At 40.6% G+C, this 12,327-nt stretch overlaps 3 non-coding genes and 1 pseudogene across 3 annotated transcripts; all 4 read left to right on the top strand.

The window, feature by feature from the left end:
• The first annotated feature begins 2,593 nt into the window (after nt 1-2,593).
• On the top strand, nt 2,594-2,811 carry LOC141242229 (U2 spliceosomal RNA; annotated as a pseudogene).
• Nucleotides 2,812-9,200: 6,389 nt separating this feature from the next.
• On the top strand, nt 9,201-9,389 carry LOC141242207 (U2 spliceosomal RNA). The gene has a single exon (XR_012306851.1). It is a non-coding gene; the product is annotated as a U2 spliceosomal RNA (small nuclear RNA).
• A 1,115-nt stretch (nt 9,390-10,504) lies between these two features.
• LOC141242081 (U2 spliceosomal RNA) lies at nt 10,505-10,695 on the top strand. Its single transcript, XR_012306729.1, has one exon. It is a non-coding gene; the product is annotated as a U2 spliceosomal RNA (small nuclear RNA).
• Nucleotides 10,696-11,810: 1,115 nt separating this feature from the next.
• Nucleotides 11,811-12,001, top strand: LOC141242082 (U2 spliceosomal RNA). Its single transcript, XR_012306730.1, has one exon. It is a non-coding gene; the product is annotated as a U2 spliceosomal RNA (small nuclear RNA).
• The last annotated feature ends 326 nt before the right edge of the window (nt 12,002-12,327 follow it).

Below are 12,327 nucleotides of genomic sequence, written 5' to 3' on the forward strand. Positions count from 1 at the left end.
GGTGTGTTTTAGGAGAGCGAAAGCCAAAAGGGATCATGATGCTGCTGTTATTTCAAAATTGGAAGTACTCCATAAGTTTAAGAGAGCGGGGATGGAGGTGGATAAAGAGATTGCAGATTTGAAGGACGAACTGAAGAAGATACTTATTGAAAAAGGGAAGACTATTATGTTTAAGGCAAAAATAAAGCACATGGAGGAAAATGAGCAATGTTCGAGATACTTTTTTAAAAAATGTTTTAAACCTAAAGGGGTTTTTAAGTCTGTTTTTTCTCCTGCAGGGGAGGTATCTGGGGATGAGATGATTGGCAGTATTCTTTCCTTTTATGAAACACTCTTCTCTAACGATAGTAGAGCCAGTGATGCGGAAATTAATGATTATTGCAAAGTATTAACTAATAATATTCCTGAGGAGAAAATTGGGTTTTTAAGTGAGGAGGTTGGGAAAGATGAAATTAGACGGGCAGTGGATGGCTTGGCGAAAGGCAAGACGCCAGGCTGTGATGGTCTTCCTGCTGAATTTTATGTTAGATTTTGGGATATTATAGGTGTGGAGTTTTCCCAGGTGGTGCAATATGGTTTTACTCATGGGATTTTATCGGTTTCTATGCGTAGGGGGATTGTTACGCTGATTCATAAGAAAGGGGACATGAGGGATATTAAAAATTGGAGGCCCATAACATTGTTAAACAGTGATTACAAAATTATTTCTAAAATTGTGGCTGGTAGACTGGCAGATGTGATAGGTGATATGGTGGGGGAGTATCAGGCATGTGCAGTGCCTGGTAGGAAAATTTCAGATAATTTGCTGCTTCTAAGAGACTTAATTTATCAGGCTAATTTGAATAAGAATGCTCTTTTGTTACAGTCGGTGGACCTGGAGAAAGCCTTTGATAAAATATCACATAGATTTTTGTTCTCTGCTTTAAGTCACCTTGGTGTTCCGGATAAATTATTGATGGTCATTAAGAGTTTTTATTGTGGGGTCAGTAGCCAGATTTTAGTTAATGGGCATGTGAGTTCCAGTTTTAATATTTTATCGGGAGTTAGGCAGGGTTGTCCCCTGTCACCAATTCTTTTTATCTGTGTGGTGGAGGCCCTTTTAAAAAGTGTGCAAGTTGACAAGTGTGTGGCTAGTGTTTTTATTCCTGGGGGATCCGGGGGTCCAGTCAAGTCTTTAAGTTATATGGATGATATTGTTTTTACTTGTGGTTCACAGGCGGATCTCAATAGAGTGAATTTGCACGTAAGGATTTTTTGTTGTGTGGCTGGTATGGCGGTGAATTGGGGAAAGTGCCAGCTTTGTAACTTTGGGAGGCAGGTTGAGGTTAACGTGGCAGGAGTGGAGAGTAGGGAGGAAATTGAGGTTCTTGGTGTCATCTTTGAGAAGGAACTGAAAGGGAAAAGCAGCCTGAAGATTCTAGAAGACAAAATGGATCAGAAGTTGAACTTTTGGAAACTAAGGAACCTGTCGCTGAGAGGGAAAGTGCTGGTAATCAAGTCTGTGATTCTCCCGCTTCTGCTGTACACTGCTTTGATTTTCCCACCTGCTGTGCTTTGGACAAAGAGAGTGACAAGGAAACTGTTTGTGTTTTTTTGGGGATCCAAAATGGAGAAACTAAGAAGAGGAATGGTTATGTGTTCTGTGGAAAATGGGGGTTGTGATTTTCCTAACATTGACTTATTTTTAAGAATGCATTATTTTTTGAACATTTATAAATTATCCCAGTGCAATAACAGGACTGCGGACATGTGCAAATATTTAGCAGGACGGCTTTTCCAGAAATGGAGCTGGTGTGAGAAGGATTTAAGAAAACCAGTTTCGTTTGTGATACCGTTTTTTTATGTGGTGCTTAGGTCCTTCTATGATCAAAATGGGATAAGCTCCATGGTTAGACCGGACAAAAAACTGATTGTCTCAGGTATTAAGAAGAAGGAGATGTTATGTGATGTGCCGTTTTGTAATAATGCACAGTCTGGACAGGTGTGGAAGCTTTTTTTCATGCGTGGAATCAGCAACAGACAGAAGGATGTAACCTGGATGGCGTTGCATGGATGCTTGCCAACAAGAGCTTTTTTGAATGACCGGGGGATAAAGGTTCAAGAACTATGTCCTAGGGAAGGTTGCAATAAGGTGGAAACAATACAGCATATTTTTTGGGACTGTTTTTTTGCTAAAAAAGTTTTTACCTTGTTGTCACGTATGTTTGTTGCTTTAGTTGGTTTTCATTGTTTCGATTTTGAAAGGATTTTAATAGGTCAAGATTTTAAGTACTCGCAAAGGAAGCGGGCAAGCTGGATTATTTTTGTCATATATAAAGAGGTTTTATTGGACGTTCGGAATTTGGTGATTTTTAAAAAGATTGTTTTTTCCCCCATGGAATGCAGAAAGATTTTTCTTGCTAGACTGTTTTATGCCTATTTATTGGATAAAAAGAAGTATGGTGAGACAGCAGCAGAGGCACTCTGGAACTTTTCACATTGGACTTCTTACAGTAAGTAACAGTTAATTGCAGGGTTGTGTTTTTTGGGATTTTGTTTTTGTTTTTCCGAATGATGATTTGAGAACCCGTTATGTGAATATGCGCTATGATGCATAAATTAATGTGGGTCTTAATCTGAGGAAAAAAAAAAAAAAGAAGAAATAAAAAAAAGGAAAAATCTGTTCTTATCAGTTTAATATCTGATACGTCCCCTATCTGGGGACCATATATTAAATGGATTTTTAGAACAGGGAGATGGAAAAAGAGCTTGCTCTGTCCACTCCACGCATTGACCTGGTATTGCAGTATCTCCAGGACCGGTGCACCCCTTCTTTAATGCAGTTTCTAAAATCAGAAAGAATTGAATTCAATGTTTTTTGTTCATTTTGCTTGTTTGTCGGATTTGGGGATGGACTCTTTGGCTTTGCTTTTCTTCTCCTCATTGGATTTTTCATGTTCAAAGTTGCAGAAGCCAGATTACAAGCTCATTTTGGTTCAACTTCAGCAACTGTGCATTGCATTGCCATGTAATGTGATGCAATGCTATCTTTCTAGCTCTCCCTTTTTACTTCCTTTTGGATAAACAGACATATTAGGCAAGCATTTTGGAGCTTTCACCTAAATAACTACAGGTGGTGAGATAAGCTGCACAATATAATTGACCTTTCAGTATATTGTTGCACACACACCATCTATTTAGCAAATGCCCTTGTTATCAACAGCAGCCTTTTAAACTCACCTGAGCTAAAAGGTATGTGCGCTGGTTACTCTGCTGTGCTTAAAATTTCTTTTTTGGTTTGCTACAATGCCTTTTCTGAAACGTTGTCTCCTTCTGCTGGAACACTGACTTCTTTCATTTAATGCCTGCAGACTATAAAAGAGAACCCAACCCAAAAAGTTTGGTTGATTAGTCTGTGGCATTCTGTTAAACTGTTGCTTATGGCGGTCTCTGTGAGCTTCTCAGCGACATTCAGCCAGCCAGGTATCCTGCCTGCAGTAGATGGAATGTGGCAATGGAACGCTGGCTGCGCGTGTCATAATAGGCTCTGAGCCTTTATATACCTGTGCACAGCAGCAGCCACCTTCAGTCTGCTGCTGGACAGCCAGCAGCAGCAGCAGCAGGAGAGGTATGTAATCAGGAGCCCTCCTGCTAAGGGTAGACAGCTGCTCGTTCCACCCCACCCCCCGCCTTAATTGGTTCTCCTCCCTTCCAACGGTGTTGAGGCGGGTGGGAACAGCAGGGGGTGAAGGTGCTGTGTTTAAAGAGGTGGAGTTATGCAGATCTAAAACGCGTGGATTGCAGCAGCAGCAAGCCGAAAAGTGCAGGCATGTAAGGGATCTAGAGGTTGACAACATGTCTTCTTAACGGGAGTCCAGGAGCTCATCTCCACAAATGGACTTTTCAGGATCCTTGGGTGGCTCCGTAGTTTGAAACCAATTCTGGTTATCGCTTCTCGGCCTTTTGGCTACGATCAAGTGCTTTATTGCAGGAGATTGTGGTTGAAGGGCACTCGGGTACCCCTCTCCTTGGCCTGGCAGGATCGTCCACTTTGGTGGACTTAACCTGCTTGCTGCTATTAGGGAGAGGGCTTAGTCCCAGGGTAACGAGTTGCGATCCCCCAGCTTCCAGGTGTTTTTCGCTGCAAGAACACTGGGAGCGCAGATTGCAAGCGGCTGCAATTTGCAACCTTGTTGCGTTTTTCCATGGAGGTTGACCCTAACCTCGTGCCTCTTTATGCGAGGCTAAAAAACTCTATCCGAGTTCACTTCACGGCGGGTGGCTCGGATATGAGGAAATTAGGGTATGTAGTCCAGGACGTGCTCAGGAACCTTCTTGGCGTACAAAGGAATGAAATTCTCTCCATCCAGGATTATCCCAGAAGAGGTGACTATGACATCACATTCACCGGAGAAGGTATTTTTAGAGATGTACTAGAAAAGTTAAAAAAAGTTGAAAATAGTCCTGTTTTGAAAGGGATACAAATTGTTGAGCACGTCCTGGATGAGGTAAGACTGGTTATTGTAAAAGTATTTTCGCCCTTTGTTTCTGCTCCAGAAGTAATGTCATTTCTAGCAATTTATTTTAAAAGTGTTAAATGTATTGGGAAGATATTAAACGAATATAACATATGGACATCTAAGTGGAAATTCCTTGTGAAGTGTACAAGAGATCCAAATACACCAGGTGGTATACGTCTCCCCCCTGCCCGTTTCAAAATTGGGCAAACAAATGGGGATTTCTTCTTTTCTGGGATGCCAGTATATTGCAGAAATTGTGGGTGCTATGGTCATTCAAAAGAAAACTGTCATGTATCATGTAGAAATTGTGCTAGTGAAGAACATGAGACAAAAGAATGCCCTAAGGAAAAGAAATGCAGTTTTTGCCAGACTCCAGGTCACTTTTATTTTTCTTGCCCTCACAGATTTCGGGAAGATGAGCAAAAGGGGAAGTCCAAGACGTCCGACCAAGGACCAAAAGATCAGACCACCCCTCAGGAGGAGGAACAACAACCTGGAGCCTCTGGAGACAATAAGGGCGTACCAAATAGTGAAGTGTCTCCAGAGTCTATGACAGGTAAAATACCAAATCCCAAAACCTGGCTGCAGGACCTGCGGGAGTCCAAAAGGAGGGCTGAGAAGGAGCAGAAGGGCACTACTGGTAAGGTCAAAAGGGACCGGCAAAAGGCCGACACAGAAGCCCATGCCCAGTCTGGGTCTCCTAGGGCTGAGGGCGCTGAGTGGATAAAGGTGGGTCCTAAGAAAAAGAAAAAGGGTGGTTCGGAGGAGGCAGCAGGAGGTGAACAGATGGACACTTCTCCAGAAGGGGACGTGGACGCTGGACCCTCAGAGGTTTCGGTCTCCACTGCTACAGGTGGGGAACGGGATCTTGCTGCCTCTGAAGAGTCAGAGGCTCTGCCTTGTGCGCAACCTCCTCCTATAGGACGACCTTCTACAGGTCAAACAGGGGCGGCGGAACCCCTCGGGGACCCACCTGATGAGGAACTGCATGGCCAGCCAATGGAGACCCAGCGGGTTCTGCCAGCCAGCCCTCCGAGCTATGCCAGTGTAGCGTCGGGTTTATATAAATGTGGTAATCTTTCCTCCTCCACGGAGACTCTCGTGACGATACTATCAGATGAGGAGGGAGGCGCAAGCCCAGTGGTCTGATCAGGTTCATCGGACAGTTAAATCCGTTGCTCTTAGTTACCTAAGTAAAATTTTTACATTTTCTAATGATGGCTGAACTCAAAGGTATTTCCCTCAACGTGAGAGGCATAAAATCTAACATGAGAAGAACTGCTCTTTTTAATTTTTTTACGTGTTTTACTGCATCTGTATTTTTTCTGCAAGAATGTAATATCCCACATGAAATGTCATATCAAAAATATAAAGATGAGTGGAAGTGTGGGCCATCTGTCTGGTCCGGATCGAATGCTGCAGGATCAGCGGGTGTAGCCATACTTTTTAAAGGGAACGTTTTAATTGATTTTATTCAGGAAATTTTACCAGGTCGTATTTTATTAGTGAAAGCTTTTATTGATGGTATTAGATGGCAGTTTTTAAATTTTTATGGATCCCCAGAGAAAAATGAAAGAGCCGAAATGCTTGATCTTTTACCATTATTTATTAATAACTCTGAACCTTTTATCTTAGCAGGGGATTTTAATTGTGTTTTAAAAGGTGAAAACCGGCGCTCCAGCTCTGTAAGCAGGAACTACGATAAAACCTCAGGTATGCTACATGATATAGTCAAAGATGCTAAATTGATAGACATATATAAAGAGTGTCATAGTGACAGCCCAGAGGATGCCGGTTTCACTTGGAGCAATGCTAATTGTAGCTCTAGGATTGATTTTATTTTTGGTTCAGATAAAACAATACCTGCCAAATGTGAAGTTTTAACTAATATATTTTCAGACCATAAACTTTTATCCTTTACCATAAAAGTAAATGACAACAAAAAATGTGGTAAGAAAAGCTGGAAAATGAACGTATCCCTTTTAACCGACCCGCAGATTTTATCAGATTTTATTGAGTTTTATAGGAAATGTAGAAAAGGGAAAAAAACAAATGAGACTATGAGTGTATGGTGGGATAGAATGAAAGTAAAAATAAAAGACTTTTTTATTAAAAAGAGTATATGTAGAGCCAAAGAAAAATATGAAGAATATAGAATTTTAAATACCCGCCTACAAACATTATTTAAGCTCAGAGACAATGGGATAGATGTACAACTTGATATTTCAAACTTAAAAGAAGAGATTTCAAAATGGCTAGAACAAAAAGGAAAAGAGATAATTTTTCGTTCTAGAGTACAACATAAAGAAGAAAATGAAAAGTGTTCCAGATATTTTTTTAGGAAAAATAAAAAAGAAAAGTGATAATTGACCATATAGATGGTGAGAATAATATAAAAAATATGCTGGGTAAAGTTGAGGTTTTTTTTTCTAATCTTTTTAATGGAAAAAATATAGATAATAAATTAATGGATGATTCGCTGCAAGGACTAACAGCTGTTTTAGATCCCGCATCCCAAGAGTTTTTATCCCAAGTTTTAACGGAACAAGAAGTGTTAAAAACTATTAAAAGTTTTAAAACTGGAAAGGTCCCTGGTCCTGATGGCATCCCAATAGAATTTTATGTATGTTTTTATGATATTTTAAAAGATGATTTGTTTTATTTGTTTACTGAGGTTTTTAATAATAAGGTTTTATTAAATTCCTGGAAGAAAGGTGAAGTCTCCCTCCTATACAAAAAAGGCGATAAATCAAAATTAGAAAACTGGAGACCAATAACACTTTTAAATTGTGACTATAAAATAATGGCTAAAATTTGTGCAAATCGTCTAAAAGAAGTCATCAGCAAAGTTATTCATTCTAATCAAGTGTGTGGGGTGCCGGGGCGCAGTATATGGGACAATCTGAATTTAGTGAAAGACTGTATTGAGGATGTGAAAGACAGAAAGGGGAAAATGGCGATTTTATCTATTGATTTTGAAAAAGCATTTGACCGTGTCTCACACTTTTATCTTTTTAAAGTTTTAGAGAAAATGGGCATACCAGAAGGGTTTTTACTATCGCTTAAAGCATTTTACAAGGATTGTACAAGTAAGATTTTAGTGAATGGTTTTAAGACACAAGAGGTATTTTTACGGTCAGGGGTGAAACAGGGATGCCCTCTGTCCCCCCTACTGTTTATCTGTGCACTGGAACCAATGTTATGTGCAATACGCCAAAATAAACAGATATGCGGTGTCCCTCTGCCTGGAAGCGGTGGTTTGGAGGCCAAGGTTGTAGGCTACATGGATGACGTGGCGGTCTTGTGTACAGATGCACCATCACTTACGGCCACTCTCCATCAAGTGCAATCCTTTTGCCTAGCTTCTGGTTTTAAAATCAATTTTAATAAGTGTAACATTTTAAGTGTTGGGGGGATGATTTTACGTGATGTACCAATTAATGTCTCCGAATCCATTTCCATTTTAGGTATATCATTCACTGAAAATAATGATGGTTATAATAGTTGGGAAACAGTTACACAGAAAGTAAATACGAAAATATGTATGTGGAACATGAGGAGACTTACAATAGAGGGTAAAGTATTGGTTTTAAAGATGGTGATTTTACCTCTTTTATTGTATCTTAGCATGGTTTTCCCCCCGCCTGTTAATGTTTTAAAAAAGATAACCAAAACCTGTTTTACCTTCTTTTGGAACTCAAAAATGGAAAAGCTGAAAAGAGAAATCGTGATGAAATCAAAAGTAAAAGGTGGTAAAGATTTTCCAGATTTTAATAGGTTTCTTTTAATCCATCTGTTCGTTTACTGTTTTAATGCCCTTTTTAAGAATCACTATTGGTCCTTTTTTATGCGTTTTAATACAGGATTTTTTATGAGAAAGTTTGGATGGTATGAAGTTAATATATCTGTGCCCCATGCTTTTAATTTGTCGACGCATTATGAGATTTTAAGGAAAATAGTGTCCGATTTTAATTTAGGGACTAAGAAAATAGAGGAATTAAGAAATAGTAAGAAACTAATTAAAGAAATACGTAAAAGTGAGGAAATATGTAATGTTGACAGATATGATGATGACAAATCTATGTCTATCTGGAAAATGATTAACGTTTTTTATCTTTTTAATGAACAGAGAGATCTGGCTTGGAGTTGCATGCACCGCTGTCTTCCTTGCCGGGCATTCCAATACAGAAGAGGATTTGTGAGGTCTGCCATCTGCCCAAGAGCCGGATGCCAAGAAGAGGAAACGGTGGAACATCTATTATGGACATGTAATTTTGCAAAGGATTTCTGGAGAAGACTGCTCCCCCTACTGGAAAGGGTGGCAGACCTCAAGAACTTTACATATAAAACTGTGCTATACGGACTTATGGAATGCCCCACAATGGACCAGTACACAATGGCTTGGAAGACAGTGAACTGCGCCAAGTCATCTCTCTGGAAAGCGCGCAACATTGCTATTTTTAAACAAGATGTTTTATCAGTGAATGATGTTTTAAGTTTATGTTTATGTGAAATGTATACTTATTATTTAATTGACAAAAAGAAGAATGTACATATTTCCAAAAAATGGCTTGTTGACCAATGGAACCTAATTATTTAAAATCTTTGTATTTTTTTGTTTTGTAAATTTCATTTGTCTTTTAACGTTTGGTATTTGTTAAATTATGCTTGTAATTTGTTAAAGTTTTAATAAACGGTTTTATCCCTCTGCAGGGGATAGCCAAATTAAAAAAAAAATCTGTTCTTATCAGTTTAATATCTGATACGTCCCCTATCTGGGGACCATATATTAAATGGATTTTTAGAACAGGGAGATGGAAAAAGAGCTTGCTCTGTCCACTCCACGCATTGACCTGGTATTGCAGTATCTCCAGGACCGGTGCACCCCTTCTTTAATGCAGTTTCTAAAATCAGAAAGAATTGAATTCAATGTTTTTTGTTCATTTTGCTTGTTTGTCGGATTTGGGGATGGACTCTTTGGCTTTGCTTTTCTTCTCCTCATTGGATTTTTCATGTTCAAAGTTGCAGAAGCCAGATTACAAGCTCATTTTGGTTCAACTTCAGCAACTGTGCATTGCATTGCCATGTAATGTGATGCAATGCTATCTTTCTAGCTCTCCCTTTTTACTTCCTTTTGGATAAACAGACATATTAGGCAAGCATTTTGGAGCTTTCACCTAAATAACTACAGGTGGTGAGATAAGCTGCACAATATAATTGACCTTTCAGTATATTGTTGCACACACACCATCTATTTAGCAAATGCCCTTGTTATCAACAGCAGCCTTTTAAACTCACCTGAGCTAACAGGTATGTGCGCTGGTTACTCTGCTGCGCTTAAAATTTCTTTTTTGGTTTGCTACAATGCCTTTTCTGAAACGTTGTCTCCTTCTGCTGGAACACTGACTTCTTTCATTTAATGCCTGCAGACTATAAAAGAGAACCCAACCCAAAAAGTTTGGTTGATTAGTCTGTGGCATTCTGTTAAACTGTTGCTTATGGCGGTCTCTGTGAGCTTCTCAGCGACATTCAGCCAGCCAAGTATCCTGCCTGCAGTAGATGGAATGTGGCAATGGAACGCTGGCTGCGCGTGTCATAATAGGCTCTGAGCCTTTATATACCTGTGCACAGCAGCAGCCACCTTCAGTCTGCTGCTGGACAGCCAGCAGCAGCAGCAGCAGGAGAGGTATGTAATCAGGAGCCCTCCTGCTAAGGGTAGACAGCTGATCGTTCCACCCCACCCCCCGCCTTAATTGGTTCTCCTCCCTTCCAACGGTGTTGAGGCGGGTGGGAACAGCAGGGGGTGAAGGTGCTGTGTTTAAAGAGGTGGAGTTATGCAGATCTAAAACGGGTGGATTGCAGCAGCAGCAAGCCGAAAAGTGCAGGCATGTAAGGGATCTAGAGGTTGACAACATGTCTTCTTAACGGGAGTCCAGGAGCTCATCTCCACAAATGGACTTTTCAGGATCCTTGGGTGGCTCCGTAGTTTGAAACCAATTCTGGTTATCGCTTCTCGGCCTTTTGGCTAAGATCAAGTGTAGTATCTGTTCTTATCAGTTTAATATCTGATACGTCCCCTATCTGGGGACCATATATTAAATGGATTTTTAGAACAGGGAGATGGAAAAAGAGCTTGCTCTGTCCACTCCACGCATTGACCTGGTATTGCAGTATCTCCAGGACCGGTGCACCCCTTCTTTAATGCAGTTTCTAAAATCAGAAAGAATTGAATTCAATGTTTTTTGTTCATTTTGCTTGTTTGTCGGATTTGGGGATGGACTCTTTGGCTTTGCTTTTCTTCTCCTCATTGGATTTTTCATGTTCAAAGTTGCAGAAGCCAGATTACAAGCTCATTTTGGTTCAACTTCAGCAACTGTGCATTGCATTGCCATGTAATGTGATGCAATGCTATCTTTCTAGCTCTCCCTTTTTACTTCCTTTTGGATAAACAGACATATTAGGCAAGCATTTTGGAGCTTTCACCTAAATAACTACAGGTGGTGAGATAAGCTGCACAATATAATTGACCTTTCAGTATATTGTTGCACACACACCATCTATTTAGCAAATGCCCTTGTTATCAACAGCAGCCTTTTAAACTCACCTGAGCTAACAGGTATGTGCGCTGGTTACTCTGCTGCGCTTAAAATTTCTTTTTTGGTTTGCTACAATGCCTTTTCTGAAACGTTGTCTCCTTCTGCTGGAACACTGACTTCTTTCATTTAATGCCTGCAGACTATAAAAGAGAACCCAACCCAAAAAGTTTGGTTGATTAGTCTGTGGCATTCTGTTAAACTGTTGCTTATGGCGGTCTCTGTGAGCTTCTCAGCGACATTCAGCCAGCCAGGTATCCTGCCTGCAGTAGATGGAATGTGGCAATGGAACGCTGGCTGCGCGTGTCATAATAGGCTCTGAGCCTTTATATACCTGTGCACAGCAGCAGCCACCTTCAGTCTGCTGCTGGACAGCCAGCAGCAGCAGCAGCAGGAGAGGTATGTAATCAGGAGCCCTCCTGCTAAGGGTAGACAGCTGCTCGTTCCACCCCACCCCCCGCCTTAATTGGTTCTCCTCCCTTCCAACGGTGTTGAGGCGGGTGGGAACAGCAGGGGGTGAAGGTGCTGTGTTTAAAGAGGTGGAGTTATGCAGATCTAAAACGCGTGGATTGCAGCAGCAGCAAGCCGAAAAGTGCAGGCATGTAAGGGATCTAGAGGTTGACAACATGTCTTCTTAACGGGAGTCCAGGAGCTCATCTCCACAAATGGACTTTTCAGGATCCTTGGGTGGCTCCGTAGTTTGAAACCAATTCTGGTTATCGCTTCTCGGCCTTTTGGCTAAGATCAAGTGTAGTATCTGTTCTTATCAGTTTAATATCTGATACGTCCCCTATCTGGGGACCATATATTAAATGGATTTTTAGAACAGGGAGATGGAAAAAGAGCTTGCTCTGTCCACTCCACGCATTGACCTGGTATTGCAGTATCTCCAGGACCGGTGCACCCCTTCTTTAATGCAGTTTCTAAAATCAGAAAGAATTGAATTCAATGTTTTTTGTTCATTTTGCTTGTTTGTCGGATTTGGGGATGGACTCTTTGGCTTTGCTTTTCTTCTCCTCATTGGATTTTTCATGTTCAAAGTTGCAGAAGCCAGATTACAAGCTCATTTTGGTTCAACTTCAGCAACTGTGCATTGCATTGCCATGTAATGTGATGCAATGCTATCTTTCTAGCTCTCCCTTTTTACTTCCTTTTGGATAAACAGACATATTAGGCAAGCATTTTGGAGCTTTCACCTAAATAACTACAGGTGGTGAGATAAGCTGCACAATATA

The sequence above is a fragment of the Phyllobates terribilis genome, unplaced genomic scaffold (assembly GCF_046119375.1).
Source record: "Phyllobates terribilis strain yellow unplaced genomic scaffold, ASM4611937v1 Scaffold_1031__1_contigs__length_461108, whole genome shotgun sequence".
NCBI lineage: Eukaryota > Metazoa > Chordata > Amphibia > Anura > Dendrobatidae > Phyllobates > Phyllobates terribilis.